Source organism: Phalacrocorax aristotelis, chromosome 3 (genome assembly GCF_949628215.1).
Source record: "Phalacrocorax aristotelis chromosome 3, bGulAri2.1, whole genome shotgun sequence".
In the NCBI taxonomy this organism is placed as follows: Eukaryota; Metazoa; Chordata; class Aves; order Suliformes; family Phalacrocoracidae; genus Phalacrocorax; species Phalacrocorax aristotelis.
In genome coordinates, this window is record NC_134278.1 from 89545775 (window position 1) to 89562806 (window position 17032).

Genomic DNA, 17032 nt, shown 5'->3' on the forward strand with positions numbered 1-17032 from the left:
AGTTACATGATTATTCAATATTTGCTACGTAGGATTTAAGTAAGGTGTTTAAAAAAGTAGTCACCTGCTATTGATGTGCTGAGCGTACATCTTCACAGGAGAATCCAAAAGTCTACTAAGTTTTAAAAAGATTTTAATCCTTTTTTTTTTTTTGTACAAATAAATGTTCAAGCTACTCATGCCAAGATTCCTGTTTGCACAGCTGTGACCTGGACAAACACAAAGGTGTTCCACTATACCAAAGACTCGATCCTCAGAAATGAAGATTAGTGATTTGGTCTTGGGGACAGGCAGTTTTCATTGTATTCTGAACAGCAGTACAAAAAGGTCACTTCTCTGTCCCCAGATACAATCAGTATGTGTGCACACTGTATAAGATAGAATATAAGCCTTGAAACACAAGGGCTAAATCAGCTGAATATTCTTTTGCTGTTTAAGAATAGTGAGGTAGTCAGTAAGATGGAAGGTCTAGCTACATCCACATTTATGTGTTATGAAATAAAACCAGGGAGGGAAGCACAGCTAAGACTTCATAAAGTATCAAATGATTCCTTTAAGAAAAGAAAAAAAAAATATCAAGGACACATGGTCATCTGTAGTTTTAATGCAAAGAACTAACAAAGTTTAACACTAGGACTAGGTAGCATTCCAAAGGATGCTGGAAGATATAACTTTGTGATTGGATGTACTAACAGAAAATTTTACATCATCATTCTAAACCTTATTCAGCAAAGGAACACTGCATTGATTTTTATTTTATGAAGTTTTAAGAAAATAAGACTCATTTGTAAAGACAAAAGCCACCATAAAATCTCCAGATAGCATCTGCCACTTCATCTCTGATACTGAGAAGGTCATTTATACAAATAAATGTGTAGAGTAACAAGGCTCCAACTCTCAAGATTGCCAACTTAAAAAACCCTCATATTAGTATTTCCTGCCAGATACATATTTAGCACACCTTACATGAAGTGAGATTATCCTCTCCTATACACCATATTAGCACATTTAGAAACAAGTGACACATGGTTTGCTGAAGAAATGCAGCTTGTACAGCATCAACACTCCGCAACAGATTTACTTGGCACCTATGCCTAGTATAAAACATGCTTTCCTCAGCTGCATCTGGGTATCACTACCATACTGCTGGAGTTCAACTCTATTCTCTCAAGTTACACAATTAGAACAAGCAGCTGGAATATGACAGGTATTTTGAATAACCTTATCCTTTTAGAATAGTCTTGAAAAATTTTTTGAATGCTGTTAGATCCCTAGAAGTTAATTCCTGGTTGAACATCAGCAAAACCATGGCTTACAGACAGAAATAATTACAGACCAGGAACAGTTCAAAGCCTACTAACAGAAGGCTGACCAAATTCTGAATAATGCAGAAATATCAGTTCACTAGAGATAAGTCAAAACATGTCAAAGTATTTCAGAAGTTCATATGACATGTAGGTTTTTTTCCTTAAGAATAAAAATCTTCTTTGCAATTCTATTCTCTATTGATTATTTTCCTTTTCTCCTTTCAGCAGCCATGCCTTTTTACTGATTAAAGGATGACCTGTTAATGGACTTTAGTCTTATTTCTTCTGTAGATTATCCATAAAAATGTGCTTTTTGATTTTTCTTTGGCAGTTACTTCAAACACTAATTGCTCTCTCAAGATCAGTTTTGTAGATGCTCCTCCACTGTACTGTAGTTAAGGGCAATTATCTTGACAAGTTTCCCCTTAGTGAAAGATGTGAAGAGCTGTGGATAGAAAATAAGAAAGGAAATTTGCAATTAGCAAAATTCGCACGGAAGCTAAATTCTTAGCTGAAGTTGTTTACACAAAACAGCTTGTACACAGTAAGACATCAGACTGCAAAACACTTCTTCAGCATACATTAGTAGAATACTCTGCCTAGATCTGTTTAATTGTATGTTACTTTTCTGCATGAGGTACATATTTTTGTAAATAGTTTAGATACTTATATTATAGGGTCAGCCTTCAATTAGCTTCTTGCTTTTATAAGGGCAGAAAATGTGTTTAAATGCCAGCAAGCCACAACGTCAGCTCAGGACTCATCTCAAATTTAGTTCTCGAAAGGAGGTGAGGGACTACAAATACAAATGACCTCCTGAAACAGTTTAGAAGTTCAATTGTTTCAAAGCTTTTGATTTGTTTCCATAGCCAGACAATAAATTAATTCACAAGTAGCATGAGTGGTCCCAAGATCCATTTAGTGCATGTATAGGAGGTAGTGGTCCAAGACTTACTACAATTTCTTCAGCAACATACAAAGAAGTGTAATAAGCTCATCCCTGTAAATGGCCTTAAACATGCAAATTGCCTTGATGCTGGAGTTGCCTCTCACACCTGCGCACCAGAGCTTCCCACAGAAATGGAACATTACTAATGTTTCTCCATTCGTGTTTTTGACACATGAGCACCTCATGGGGTGTTGTCAACATACTGCATATTGTGCTTCCTGCACCTTCTATGTTACTGATTATCTTTGTTATCACAAGAAACTAGGGTGTGCAAGTGAAACAGTTAACCAAATCATGCCAGCTGGGGGTCAGAACTAGGGATTATCAAGAAAACCAACTTCAATTCTCAATTTACACTAAAAGCTGTTTTCCATTATCCACTACTACAACTAGAAAAGGATGGGAGTGTTAAGACAACAGATGGCAAAGGCTGACAGTATTTAAGAGCCTACTCAAAAGACCTTCCTCTTCCACAAACACACAAAATCCTTCTCTATCTTTTGTCATTCTTCTCCATCATTCTCAAAAGTAATGATTAATGAAAATTACCTGTTGCAGAGAATTCTTCCTCCTCCTCCTCCGAGCTTGTTTTCCATGCATTGCCATTTTCACAACACTAACAATGAAGAACTGCCAACTTGGTGAAGAGAAGTTTGGCTTTTTGGGTTTTTTCTTTTTTTGCTTTGGTTTGATTTTTTTTTAAAGTGGCCCTTGTATCCCAGGCTACTAGAGCTTTGAATGTCATAAGTTGGCACTGTATTTTCATCAACAATCACTAGGCAAGCTGGCAAACTAAAAAGGATGGTACTTGTTATCGAGACTGCAAAAACTTTTGCATGAATAGAACATGCCACACAGACACATCCACAGTGGTTTACATATTTGTTAAAACAAATTTCAGACAAAGCCCAGAGGCTTTAAGCCACTATAATATTTGAATTTCTGAACTACTGATGGTCAGAAAATTATGTAAGATCTCACCTACTGTAATTTGTACATTTCAAATGGAACTTACCAGAGCAATTAAAGCCTAAACGAAGTTTACCAGAGCACAGATAAAAGACATGCCCATAGCTTCTGTAGACACCACAACAAATATGGCTTAGAACAAGACAAACAGGAATAAAGTTTGACTGAAAACAGCTGCAGTAAAAACACACCTTCATCTGCCCCATTCAGGAACAGTTCGAATAGACTTGGCCTTTTTTGTTCAAATCTGATTAGAAAAAACCAAAACCCAAAAGACCCTCACCAAACTACTCAATACAGAGAAGATGTGTCTTAGCCTGAGAGGAGCCTGTGAATCAAGAAACACGTTACTGATCATCCTCTAGTATATTTAACAGGAATATCTATTTGTACACTACAAAAGGAAACTTGTAAAGGAGACGTCATAGATAAGATTGCTAGGGAATCTGGCATTTGTGTTTGACTCAGAGTAATTAAGTCACCTTTTAGGATTTTCATTGCAGCCACTAAAAGACATCTACTTAAAATTGGGATCTTGCAACACAGTTACCCAAAACCAAGACTGGAATTAATTTAAGACCTGATAATAGTGCAGACTAATTGCCAAAATATATAAACTAATATTTTAAACAACTTGGTGACTTTTGCATTGTTTTGTGCACAGCAGCTACTAAGTACTTGCTTTGCATAAAAGTATTCAGGCACAGAGTACAACCCCCCAAATACTAGCTCCTCGACATTAGCAGCTCTCTAGCACAAGTCTCTACTCAAATACTAAAAGAATAAATTAATCTCTGAGGTTCCTATAATCATACTAATGTTGAGTCAGATCATGAGATGCAGAATAATTAAGCAAAGCCAGTAAATTAGAAGGCATTAAATTAGAAGACATCTAGAAGTTCGAGCAACCTAAGACCAGTGACAGTTCCACTGTTGACCCCAAATTCTCAACCTAGTTTCTGAGACCATGTCCCACAGGAGTTAGACAAAAAATGCTTGACACCCACCTCGCATTCATTAAGTTCCAAAATTAAGAATCATCTGGCACTATGCTGTGCTACACTTCCAAATATTACATTGTTTTTCCAGGCCATCAACCAATCCCATTCACTCTTCTGAGGGGCAGCCCAATTCCTTGTCCCTCTAATCCTGAAGCTAAGATAGTGTGACAGTAGTTCACAGATGCAGGACTTCCAAGCTGAATCCAGCTAAGACAATGGATTGAACCTTCGCAATTACACAATTTTCACCCCTTCAGCTCCTTATGCTCCACCCATTTTTGTAACTAAAGCTGTGGAAGAGTCCCGCCACATATTTCACAGACACCATCTTGTCTGTCTAAAAGTCCAACACAGTACTTAAAATTTGGAAACCATCTCATTTCCCTTCTGGTTTTTGGACTGTCAAATCTGGGCACCTTGTTACCCTTTGGCATGAACATTCAGTTGTCTGCATGCACAACAGAAGCAATTAAACAAGTTACAAACAAGTAAGGAATTCTTACAGGGTATCCAGAAAAGTAAGGGATTACAGGAAAAAAAAAAAAGGGGGAAAAAAAAGGCAAGGAAGAAAAACATAAAAGCAGCAGTAATGGTACCAGGTAAGTAGCACAGACCACAGGCGTTAACAGTAAAGACTCAGGCATTCAGAGTTGTGCTCTCCTGCTCTTCAAGTAAAACCTCTCATTAAAATTAATAATTTTTATTAGCAATACTCCAACAACTAGAATTGCCATCATATGTTGAATTCACAGCATGGCATGGACCATGAAGAACACAGAACACGGCATTTACCAAACAAATCTTGCATTGTTATGTTAGCAAAAGAATAAACAGTATTACTATGGAAGAGGATCCACCATTTGTTCCTTTAATGCTTCAGTCAGAAATAAGGTGCATATTAGAGCAATGCATTATCGTATGTTTTCCTAGACTTCTGAACACAAGATACATCCACAGAAGCAAGCTATGAAATTTAGGTATTGACCTTAAATCTTGGCATTTACTTAGTACTTCCTATGAGCTGTTAAAAGTAAGAGTTCCCTAGGCACACAGGGGTAAGGAATGGATTCAACATCCACCAAGTTTTAGGAGGAACCCTAAACATTAAAAAAAAGAACCCACACTTGAACTTACTTTAAAATTATTCCAAGTGTTTCTGGGACACATTTGGTTTCCCAACTATGACTGCTGGTGATTGGGAAAACCCATAAAGCATGAAGAAAAAAAAGTTGCAGGAAGGCTATTTATTCTAGTAGAAGAGTTTTAGTAATTTCTCTAATGATTTTTCATTTCTCCAACTCAGCTACAACCCAATATTTGAAGCTTCTCATGTTGAAGACACTAAACCAAATGTGTCCGATAGAGAGAAACTGAAAATTGCTATCATCTAATTCTTGCACCTTAGTGGAAAAACGTACACATTTTGACTCTGAACTTGCCAAGGGATTGCTAAGATGTTCTCCTCTACTCTTTTTATTCACATACACAAATATCCAAATGTTGACTCAAAAGGAGTTGAAAAAAGTGAGAAACATGTTTTTAATGCCCCAGATAACGTAATAATTGAAGTGTCAAATGCTTTAGAAGGTCTAATAATCTTCTCTTTAAAAAAAATCCCTACAACCTAAAAGAGCTAGAGAAAATAGAGGAGTTTCATTTGGGATAAAATAATCTTAAGAGTTATATTCAGTTAACATGTTGTTGTCCGATCAATCTATGGTTTGAGGAGATGCAGACATTTTCCATTTTCTGTCAGCCACAATTTTCAAGAGGATACAACTACCTAGCATGATATGCCCACAACTCTTCAGGATCTCCATTATGGTTCCACCTAGCTGTTTAAGACCAATTACATAAGCCTGCCAATTTACTCTTCCATTCCACCTTCACCTTTGATTACAGTCTCCATTCTGGGACTACAGCATAAACTGCGCTCTCCCCTACATCTGCCAATGAGTGTAATCATCGTCCCTTGAAGCTATGATAACTTTTTGCCCAACGCTTTCAGTTACACTTCTTGGAAGGTTTACTAGAATTCTGATAAACCACTGACCTTGTATCAGTGTTCAGTTTTTATGTATAATCTTAACTCAAAGGTGAAACTACAAAGGTACAAGGGACAGGTCTTACAGCTGCTGTTAATACTGTAACTCAGTATCTCACCTGATTGCTAACCAACAGCAAACATTAAGGAAGGCTACAAACATTTTGTAGCCAAAAAAAGCCACAGCTTGTTCTAACTTAACTTTGGAAGGAGAACATTTCAAGTTTTAAATGTGTTATCCCCAAAGTAGCCTAAATTTGTTAATCCTGCCTCTAAAGAAAACACTCTGTGACCTTCAGTACTGAAGGAACAAAAAAAGATCAATACCTAGTTGTTGGACACGGCATTTAAATTGCAGACATGAGAGATAATGAACCAAGGCAAAGGGGATTGACAGATTTGGGATTACAGTAGAGATCAGGTCAGGTTAAAGCTGTTACAGTATGCTGGCATTGTTGTTCTTTGCAAGCACGCAGAGTAAGTGTCACAATTCCCTTTGCCACATTTAAAAAAAAAAGTCTCACTACCTTATTTTGGATACATTTATTCAATTTGTTCATAACAGAAGAAGTGGTAAATAATTCTTTAGAAGGTTCTTCACTCTCAGATGTATATCAGGTTCTACCACATCCCCCCTCAGGATGCAGGAGGCAAGGAAGACTGTACAGGTCTTAGGAAAAGCCTACAGTTTACTCCTTAGTCACCATCTAATCCAGCCATGGCTCTGCTCAAGCTCTGTCAGTCATTTTAAGGGAAGCCACTGGTCCTCTGGCTGGCAGTTGGCCAGTCACTTCTGCTATGTTTTATTTAAATCCTCCACTGTCCACGGGTCTCCTCCAAAATGAGATATTAATGGCTTAAGGCCACCACAGTCAAGTAGCTATTCTAGGATATCACAGGGAAGCCCTAAACCAATGAAGCAAGAAACGAACCCGAAATTAAGAGAAAGCTGCTGTTGCCAAAGCCTCCACCAGACAGGAAAACTAGAGGAAATCAAGAGTATAATTGTAAGATGGTTCAGCCTTTATCTTTAATACGCTCTTTTGCTTTATAAATATAAAGGAAAGATAGAAATAAAACATGTATCTAGTCAAATAGAGTAAAACCACTCATTTTTAATTTTAGTGTTTTTAAGTGTTCAGGTCCGAAAAGCAATACACAAAGTCTGTCCAGTTATAGCAGGGATTATATCATTTATATTCATGTACATAAATGCCATAGCTTCTCCTATCTCAACTCCATTACAGTTGCAGAGCTTTCAGCAAAAATCTAAACCTGCATGACTTTGAAGGTGTGATAAAGTACTTGGTTTAACCACATATCTACACATACATACACACACCCCCACTGTATTTACTCATCTACAGATAAACTAAGTGTCAAGAAAAAAAATTGTCACCTAAGACAGACATAACCCAGCAGAAACACTGAAGAAAACAGTCTGTAAAACTCCTTAAGAAGCAAGCATGATGGTAGATGGAAAACAGTTTTACTGCAAAGTCCTTTCCCTTAGTTTGGAGGAGGAAAGAAGGCACCAAGTCAGAGCGTACAGTTAGCACTGATAATATAATTCACGAGGTACGTGCCTATCCCCAGAAGTTATCTTACACAAGTTTGACATAGGCATAATAAAAACCTAAAGGATAACTGGATTGCTTTAAACTTACCAGAACTCCATTGTTGCATCTGTAATGCATGAATATTGAAGTTTTCTGCTCTATTTAATGACCTCACTGACAGACTTTGCAATGTCAGGTAGAGATAATTAACAGCACTAGAGACAAACAGTGCAATTTTTAAAACAAGGTGAGGCAGAGAAAAGATTGTGCCACGTTTAGAAAACTAAAAAATAAATCTCATTATTTGAAGACAAGCAAGACCTTATGTAGGAGCAACTACAAAGTCTCATACAAAGTAACAAGATCTCTCATTGCAAAAACTTGCATAAACACTGCAAATAGTCACAAGAACAGAAGTGTTAACTTTACAAGCTAAGGTACAACTGTGTGTGCTATTAGACAATTTCACTTCTAGTTCCCAGCTACTATCATTAGAGGTAATGACCCAATTTACTTACGCAATCACTACAGAGCTAGCATTTCCAAAGCTTATATCACTCTTGAAAGGTCTCAGAACCCTGTGATTTTAAGTTCGTAAATGAACAATGAACTCTTCAAAAGCCAAGGAAAGGAGTTTCCCAGAAAGATTCTGAAGCAACTCAACCTTCAGTAGGGAAACAATAAAATTCTGTCACCACTAAAGTTCTGATGCAATTAAGAGTTCACATTAGAAAGTCTTTGGGGTAAAACAGGTTGGTCCTCCATTGCTTCTGGAAAAGTCAAAAAAAGTTTGCAAGACACTAATTTATTTGTTCTACTGATGTTAACATAATAGTTTCACCAACAAAACTTCTTACTAGGTTTATTACAATAGCATCTTCACTGTAGTTTATTCAATTCCCTTAGCTAAAAAGGCCACAGCAGCCTTCTTTCCCAACTTTGAAGACAACTGCAATAGTTCCCCATCCAATCCACTCCATGACTGTGCTGACACACTGTCAAAGACTCTGTTAGTGAAAATGCAAACAAGACCATGCTTTCCAACCAGAACAGCTGTAATCCAAGTACAAAACAAAGTAGAAGATACAGGGAAGACTGCAAGACAGACATACCAATGACAAATAAAAAAATAACAAAACAGAAAAAAACACAAAACCAACCACAACGTAAGTCTATGCCTAACAACAGTGGACTTGAAGAGTCTGAGAGGACATTTCAAAGAATTTTATTTGTAAGCATATAGTACAAAAGCTTATAATAAACAGTATGAGAGAAAGCATAAACATGACTGAAGATTGTAACAAGTGACTAAGGTGTCATGGGATTATCAGAGTTAAGGGTCAACATCTTAATAACAAAGAAATGACAACAAGCAGGGTATCATATAGACCACGAATTCCTTCACAAAATCAGACACCTTACACTTGAGGGGATATTAAAGGGAAACAAAACCCTGTTTATCTTGTTCTTAGGGACAGTACTGGATATAAATTGGATATCAGCCATTTATAATCTCCTCCGATTTAATTATTTGATTAATAAAAAGGAATGTTTTCCCTTCACTGGTGAATATGAACACAGACAACCCAAGCAACCGCAAACAGTAAATCATGTACATGCTTGTGTGAAAGAACAAGTTCAGATTTGGAAAAATAAAGTAACACACAGAACAAAGGAAATAAAACTTCATCCTCAAAGTTAAGCTGAAGTATGCAAGCATCCTGGAGAACCTGGAAGGACTATGAACAAAGTCACACCGTTTTCACTAGTAATTAACAGATTAAGCTATTATTTAGCATCATATAGCCTGTCAAATGAAGAAACAAAAGCTACCCAAAAGAGTCAGAACACCCATTCTACAGTTAAAATAGTTACTAGGCAATTAAAGCTCTTTCAGCCACGCCCTTTCCCCACAACAATTTGGAGATAAAACAGGGTGGGGTTTTTTGTTTTATGGGAAGGTATTTTGGGGAAAAATGGTCAAAACTTCCACTCCAACAAAAAGCAATAAAACAGTGGTCCAGCAAAACTGAGAATTAATCACCGGCTGACCTACATAGAAATAGGAACAGACAGTTACTTTACAAGAAGATATTAACTTGACCTAAAGCCACACTGAAATATAATTTACTATATCTAGATATAGTCTCATGAGGCTGCTTTCAATTACATCAATTTAATTCTCAGCACTTCCAGGTACTATAAAACCAAAAAGAACTAGGGAGCTTCAAACAGCTCTCTAGAACAATCCCAGTAAAAACTCTGCCAAGTTAATTGGTAGTCCAATATCTCCCCAAAAATTAACAGAAACAGTAAAAAAATTAGTTATATTCTCTATAATACTTCCAGTCAACCACTCTTGCCAGTGGATTGATAAGGGGTGTGAAAGGTATGTTTTCTCTTCTCTGCATTGTTTTTAAACATGCTTTAGTATGCTGTGGAAATGACTGTCACTTGAAGGTATAGTGCTTGTTATCATGCTTGCAAATTTAAACTTATTTTTGGAGGAATTTTCAAAAAGCTAAAGGCAAGTGTTATCAACATCTGCAGAATCAAAACCTCTACCTCTTAAAAACATGATTTGTGACGCTCCAAATAAAAAAAAAAAAGTAATACTAAGGGTGGCTCAGTCTTCTCAAGTCTCTGAACTTCCTGATTTTGCTTGTACCAAGATCAGATATAATACTGAAAGCCCTAACTCTACAGGCAGGAAGAAAACTGATAGTGCTTAGATCAGTTTCACACTCCTACTCAGCAACACTGAGTATTAAAAAAGAGTAATAATACTTCTCTTTGCAGAGGGTTTTCCAAAAACAGAGAAGCTACAGTAGTCACAGAACCCCCAGTAAACAAACTTCCTCCTTAACTTCTACAAGAAATGCCTACAGGCCTGTTTGTGACTGATCAGATATATCTCACATACGTATCAGGCTGAGGCAAATATGAAAGATGAGACCCTAGCTGGAAATGAAATGGAGCATGTTATCCTGCGACAGCAACTAACATAGAAATTAATGTATTTGTTCCCAACCTGTCTGGTAAAGTTCCCTCACCACAAACTGTTCACCAACATGTGCAAGCAAAGAATGGGAGAATGGTATTAGTTATAAAGTAAGTTTAAAAGGCTTCATGTTTTCAGGGGGTTTAGACATAGCAGACTCTCTGTACTGCTGCAAATGGTATTTGTAGAAGGGAAAGAAAATAGGAAAGATACATTCTAGAAATGAAAAAACCCAACCAGATTATACTGCATCATATAACATTATCCTATTTAGTGTAAAAGATTATACAACAGTTGAATATAATTCCCTATTCACAGAAATAAGTTGGAAATACTCAAGAACAATATGACCAGCACATGTTTCTCTACCAACTGATTACTCTAAGTTTTTAGATTTTAACAGTGTATTCAGTAATGAGCAAACTGCAAAGGTTATGGCTTTAGGAACAGTTGCACAGATACTTTTAAATGTATCTGAGATGGCCTGGAGGGAAAAGAAAGCAGACTGTTTTATGCTGTAAAGCTGCATCAAACAGTTTAAGAGAGTCAAACATCCTTGAGCTGGGAAGTTTAAGTGCCAATTCAAAGAATACCACCAATTCACACTGGTGATGCCACAAGGCATCAAGGCATCTAATTGATGCCTTGTGTCATCAGTTATGCGCAAGGACTTAAAGTTTCAGGTTAAAGTCACAGAAGTCAGTGTACAGTACTTGATCAAATAGTACAAGAGCACAGAAACAGGTTGCATAGATAGATGCTGTCACCAGCCCTTCCCATTTAAGAAACTTATAAACAGTTTAATACTACTTAGTGAGAAAAAGAGCAATTAGAGTTTAAAAAAAAAAACAACAAGGAGGCAAGTGTCTTATGGCTGACCGACAAGAAAAGAGAAAATGGAAACAGTACCGCAAAAAAAGACCAAGAGAAGGTAGACAATTAAGAAAATGTCATTCAGGATCCATCACAAAAGAGGCTGAAGAACACTGCAAAAAATTCTGTAAAGGACATGTATCTGAACAGAAAAGATAGTTCAAAAATGGGATTTGATTCCATGGAACTGGCAAGAAGAGAAAACAATCAACCAGGCAAAGATGCAGAACTGGGCAAGATGCACAAATCAAAGGAAGAAGCAGACTGTGCTGAAGGGGAACTGTTGCATAGATACAGAATCTGCAAAACAGAGATTGTATTCCAGTATTCTTAACCATCTCTAACAGTTAACACTAATCTTAATACTTAGTTCTATTTTTTTTCCAAAGGAAAATAACTGCATCAAAACTTACAGCTGTCAGCTATTAAATTGAGACATTTTAACAAGCTCTGGTTTAGGTTATGCCACTCAACGACTTGTGAAGAATTCAGTAAAGAATAAAGATGAGTCATGTGGTTTGAAAACAGGCCCTAACAACACTGTGGTCCAATACAGTGGGATCAAAACCATTGTAATTAAAATATCAAGAATTTTACAAAACATTAGACAGGTCTTCCAGGCACTACCAGCTTCCATTCTAAGTGAATATTTAGAATTTCCAGCATTCTAAAGTTTCTAGCAAATTAGGAATTTATTTCCCTAAAAAGATGCACTGTAAATTTCCAAAGTCTTCCAATTATCATTATCATTGACTTCCTGATCAAAGGAAAGCAAAATGAAACACAGTGAGACACAAAAAAAAACCCCACGCTGCTTTCAATTAAGATTTTCACTGCTATGGAATATTCCAAAATTCTTGAAATATTCGGGGTTTTTATATGACCCATGTCGTGGAGCAAATACTGACTTTTTTTAAATCATAACACTGAGGTGATATCCATTCAGGAGTTGGTTATATGAAGTAATATTCAAATGCAATTAAAAAGAATATTTTAGGTTAAGTTCTTCAGGACAGGAACTGACTTGTTGCTTATATTTATGTACAGGAATGCAAATATCTAACATTCAGTATCAAATAGAGCCATCTAGCACTTTTGCTACAAGCTAATAAAAGGGTACTTAGATTAAATCAGAATTCCAACCCAGTTTCAGTAGCTTATAAACAATTGTGTGTCAAATGTTTGAAGAACTATCAAAAAATCTCATTTACTTACAGATGTTAGCATTATTGCTTCATCCTGTCAGAAATCTAAGCTTATTAATTGCTGTAACTAGCAGTACAATTAAAAACAGCTGTCCTGAAGAGCTGTAAATTTTCTTAAGTTGTAAATGTACATAAAAACAAGCATAAAAGTACACACAAAGCAGCATTAGAAAAATTACCACTATTTATTGGGTCCACAGGTCCCAAAATAAGTCAAGTAGATGCACCTCTGCAGAGCCCCAGTGACTTCCAGTAATAATTACCAGTTACTCTGGAGGCTTACAATCAAGAATCTAGTCATCCTAGTCCAAGGTACAGCACAAAAGCTGCATCCATCCCCCAAAGATTAACTGATACAACAGTGCAGATATACACAAGCTGCCCACAGAACCACTGGCTACCATCTTCCTTCTACTTCTCATCTTCTCTCTTTGTAAGCTATACTTCCAAAAATTTATTGCTTGCAAGCCTTAAAGGCAGCATAATATGTATATATTAGTACACCAGTCTAATATGAACTGCAAATCAAACAACACTTCTAATTCAAAAACATTTTAAATGTTCTGAGTGATGCTGGGTAACAGGGATTGACTTCACAAAACATTTATGACACTGCACAGATGCTAAACAATACCTCTGAGGAGTGGCCAAGATGAAAAACTATTGCTAAAAAATCACCCACTCAAACCAATTCTTCCCAGTTTTTAGCTGCTCTGCCCCCCACTATAGAGCATTACAGTACTACTACACCATTTAGACATACAATGTCTAAATCTTAAACCACCATCTTCTACTTCCCCTCAGTTTTAGTCCCTTTTACTCACGTGACTCTCTGTTTTCTCACCAAGAAAGGGAATTTGACCACCTTCTGGCTCACTGTTCATTTTGTCAATGCCTCTCAAAACAGTTTTTCAGAATCGAACTGGCAAACTCAGCTGCACCAACACTAGAGCTGGACTCTAACATTCAAGGCTACACAACATTCAAACTTACTAACCTTTCATATTTTATAAATTACATTTGTCACTAACCTTATTTTTCAATGCACTGTCTGAAATAAAAATAACACCAGTGGTACCAATGCAAATACTTTACTCTTACTACTAAAATAACCAAACCTAGAGTTTTGAATAAACTACTTCAGGAAAACTAACACCATTTTTATAAGAATCCCTGAAAGTTTAAAAGTAAGTAGGGAACAGATATTTTACCAGACAACCGTATGAAGAACAGTGATTAGAGTGCTAAGATAGTCTACTTAAGTCACATATAAAAATCAGGTCTACTTATTCATATGGCATTTTTTTTGTTATTGATGTTTAAGAAGTTCTATTTATAATTATTCTTTTCTATACTTGTAAGCAGATCTGCATGCAATCAAGCTTTTATTTGTGAAATCTGTGAAATGTTCCTTCAGGGTTATCAACAGAACTGACCCATGACTGCTCAGACACCAAGGTGCTAAGCCTGTTAAGCAGTGGCTCAATATTAAATTAAATTTCCCCAAGAGAACATAATTACATACACAATGCTGAAAAAAGTTGTTCAGTCATCATGCTTACAAAGTACATAAATTCTCCATCATAAGCTCAGGCCTTATGACAGTCATCTCTGTGGAGCTTTTTTCAGAAAAAACTCCTTTTAAAGTCCTCTCTGCTAGCCATAGTATAATCAAGCAGAGGGAATTCAAGTGACTTTCAACTCCAGTGACACTACTCAGAACCTACACAGTCAGCAGTGAAGCAACAGTTGTTTTGTCTTTTACTACCTATTACAAAAAACCAAAACATCTGATAACATACACAGAGGAGCTATTCACGGGGTGACAATGGAGAAGGGGCAGAGAGAGGAGTACTGTAGCTGAGGTCCTTCTTCACAGTTTCCAGCTGCTTAAAATAAAGAGTAAAAAGCCTCCATATTTGTCACAAATATACCAGAGGAAGAAAAGAAGTTCCACGGCATTTGAAGATGATCCTAAGATTATATTCTTGTGAAAATCACAGCTGAATCCACTTTTCCAGTAGCTGGGTTTCTTCCCAGAAACACATTAACCCTGCCTTCCTATCTGCTTCCCCATCCTTCCCCTCCCAAATTCTGACTGAAGTTCTTTTAAAAAAATGTAGTAAGCCATATGTTAAATTCCTACTTTACCTTAGACAATGATATAAAGTGTTTGTGAACTTCAAGGTGACTGCATAAGCTTTTTAAAATAGACACAGTATCAACTTACTGGGGGAGTTCCGGTTCTTTGCCTTAACGGTTTGCTTAAAAATGTCCATCAACACAGACTTCACAAATATTCACCTGAGTGCATTAACTGGCACAACCTGTTTACAGCTTGGAAGCCAAGATTTTTATTGGCAGTTCATAAGCAATGCTGTCCTTTAATCCAAAGCATTTAAAGGGTTTCTGAGACTTCTTTAACACAGTTAAAGATTATTATTTATATCACTAGGGATTCTTCCCTGTTTGTGGAACAGAGTATCAATAACAGGGCCAACTCACTGTCAAGTTACAAGCAAGTCAGATACAGTCTCCAGCCTTTTTTGTGCCATCTACATAGCTTTTTCAAGCAGTTAAAGTAACAATGGAGTTGTGGCTGTGCTAGGGACAATCTAAAAGCAACATATAAAACATTTTAATGGTCTTTCTGTATGTGGAAAAGGCTTAAAGTATAGCCACCAAATTAAAATTTTCAAGTTACACATTTAGAAAGCTACATAAAATTTCAAGATTAGATTTTCCTATTGAAAAGAACTGTCACTCAGAAAACTACTTCACTTGAAAGATGTGGGGTTTATTCTTAGACACACCTGAAAAAAAAAAACAACCAACTCTACAGACTTTTGCCATTCAAATTATATAGAGCAGACCTGAATAGGAAGACAAGCCATAGTTTAAGTTTAACCCTGGTTAAACTTATCTTGATATTCAATATTAGTACAGAAATAGAGTATTTCAAAAGGAGACCAAAATAATCTAGCTACATCACATGTCAAGTGGAATATATTGCTTCTGGTCTTGTAAATCATTACAAAATCATCAATTTCAAGTCATTTCTGCTCCCTGATTACTGATCCAGGGAAACAGCAGTGAAAACATTCCCAAAACACTTGAACAGGCATACTGAAAGATCTATCTTTTCCAGATTAATAGATACTGATTGATATCCAAGTCTGTCCCACTTCATTCAGCACATTAAGGCAATCTTTGTAGATCTTTCTCAAACTGCTGGTGTCAAGACCAGACCACTGACATCTAAGAAACTGCATAGCTTTTATGGCATATAAAAGGCCCATTTCCAGGTCTCTAAATCTCTGAAAGAAGTCACTTTAAGTGGCTAACACAGTGCTACAGAGGTGTTCAAAGAAGGCAATATATGACCAAGTTTTCAACCCCTGCACATCGTCACATGCCTTAAGCCAAGTGGACAGTGTACAGCAAGTTTTCTAGCAGCTGCATTCTAACTCTAATAATTCAGCAGGCCCAAGACCTCAAAATTCGTAGCAGTTAATTTCATTTAGACTTGTTATTTTTAGAGTTACAAACACATTATTCATTTCCAACATGTTAACTTCTAAACAATAAAAAGGGCCTTGGATAAGTTATTACCCTGCCACAACCTCAACCTTTTTAATTTGTAGAACAAGGACAATATTTACCAGCTTCACAAGAGCACAGCAAGATAATCTCTTACGGTCTTTGGGAAAGAAAGAACATATTTAAGTAACTTTTATGATCAAGTCAGCCAATAAATTTCTTACAGTTTCCAGGAGTTCCAGCTTTTTTCTGTTTTAATTAACAGGGGCATACATGTAAAACATGGTACTTATTTTCTTACAATATCCTGCTCAGAAGGTTCCAACTGCGTAACCTTCAAGAATAAGCATTTTTCACTCCTCTCTCTTGATGTAGATCCATGCCTCTCATCATTACTCCCCCAACCTTGCAGTGCTCGCTCCTCCAGAAGCAGAGGAGTTTGATCACGACAAGGACATCACACAGTAACACCTTCCTTATTTCTGCTGATGATTCTGGCAACAAACTAGCATGTAGGAAGCATGGGAACGGCCAGCCCCCTTTGCCCGGTGGTCTTTCTGTAGGGAACACACAGGAACAACCAA

At 36.7% G+C, this 17032-nt stretch overlaps 1 protein-coding gene and 1 long non-coding RNA gene across 4 annotated transcripts in view; both read right to left on the reverse strand.

Annotated features, from left to right (window-relative positions):
* Positions 1 to 17032, reverse strand: part of PPP3R1 (protein phosphatase 3 regulatory subunit B, alpha) — a 40313-nt gene that overhangs the window by 18732 nt on the left and 4549 nt on the right. Inside the window, exon 1 of one of the 3 annotated variants that reach the window (XM_075088432.1) lies at positions 65 to 210. The exons of the other annotated variants lie outside the window; for them this stretch is intronic. The gene's annotated coding sequence lies outside the window, so the exon portion shown is untranslated. Of the gene's footprint in view, positions 1 to 64; positions 211 to 17032 lie in introns of those variants that run through there. 3 annotated transcript variants of the gene reach the window in all.
* On the reverse strand, positions 585 to 3048 carry LOC142055044 (uncharacterized). The gene is made up of 2 exons (XR_012659784.1): positions 2806 to 3048; positions 585 to 1752 (listed from the first exon to the last, which is right to left on the reverse strand). It is a non-coding gene; the product is annotated as an uncharacterized LOC142055044 (long non-coding RNA).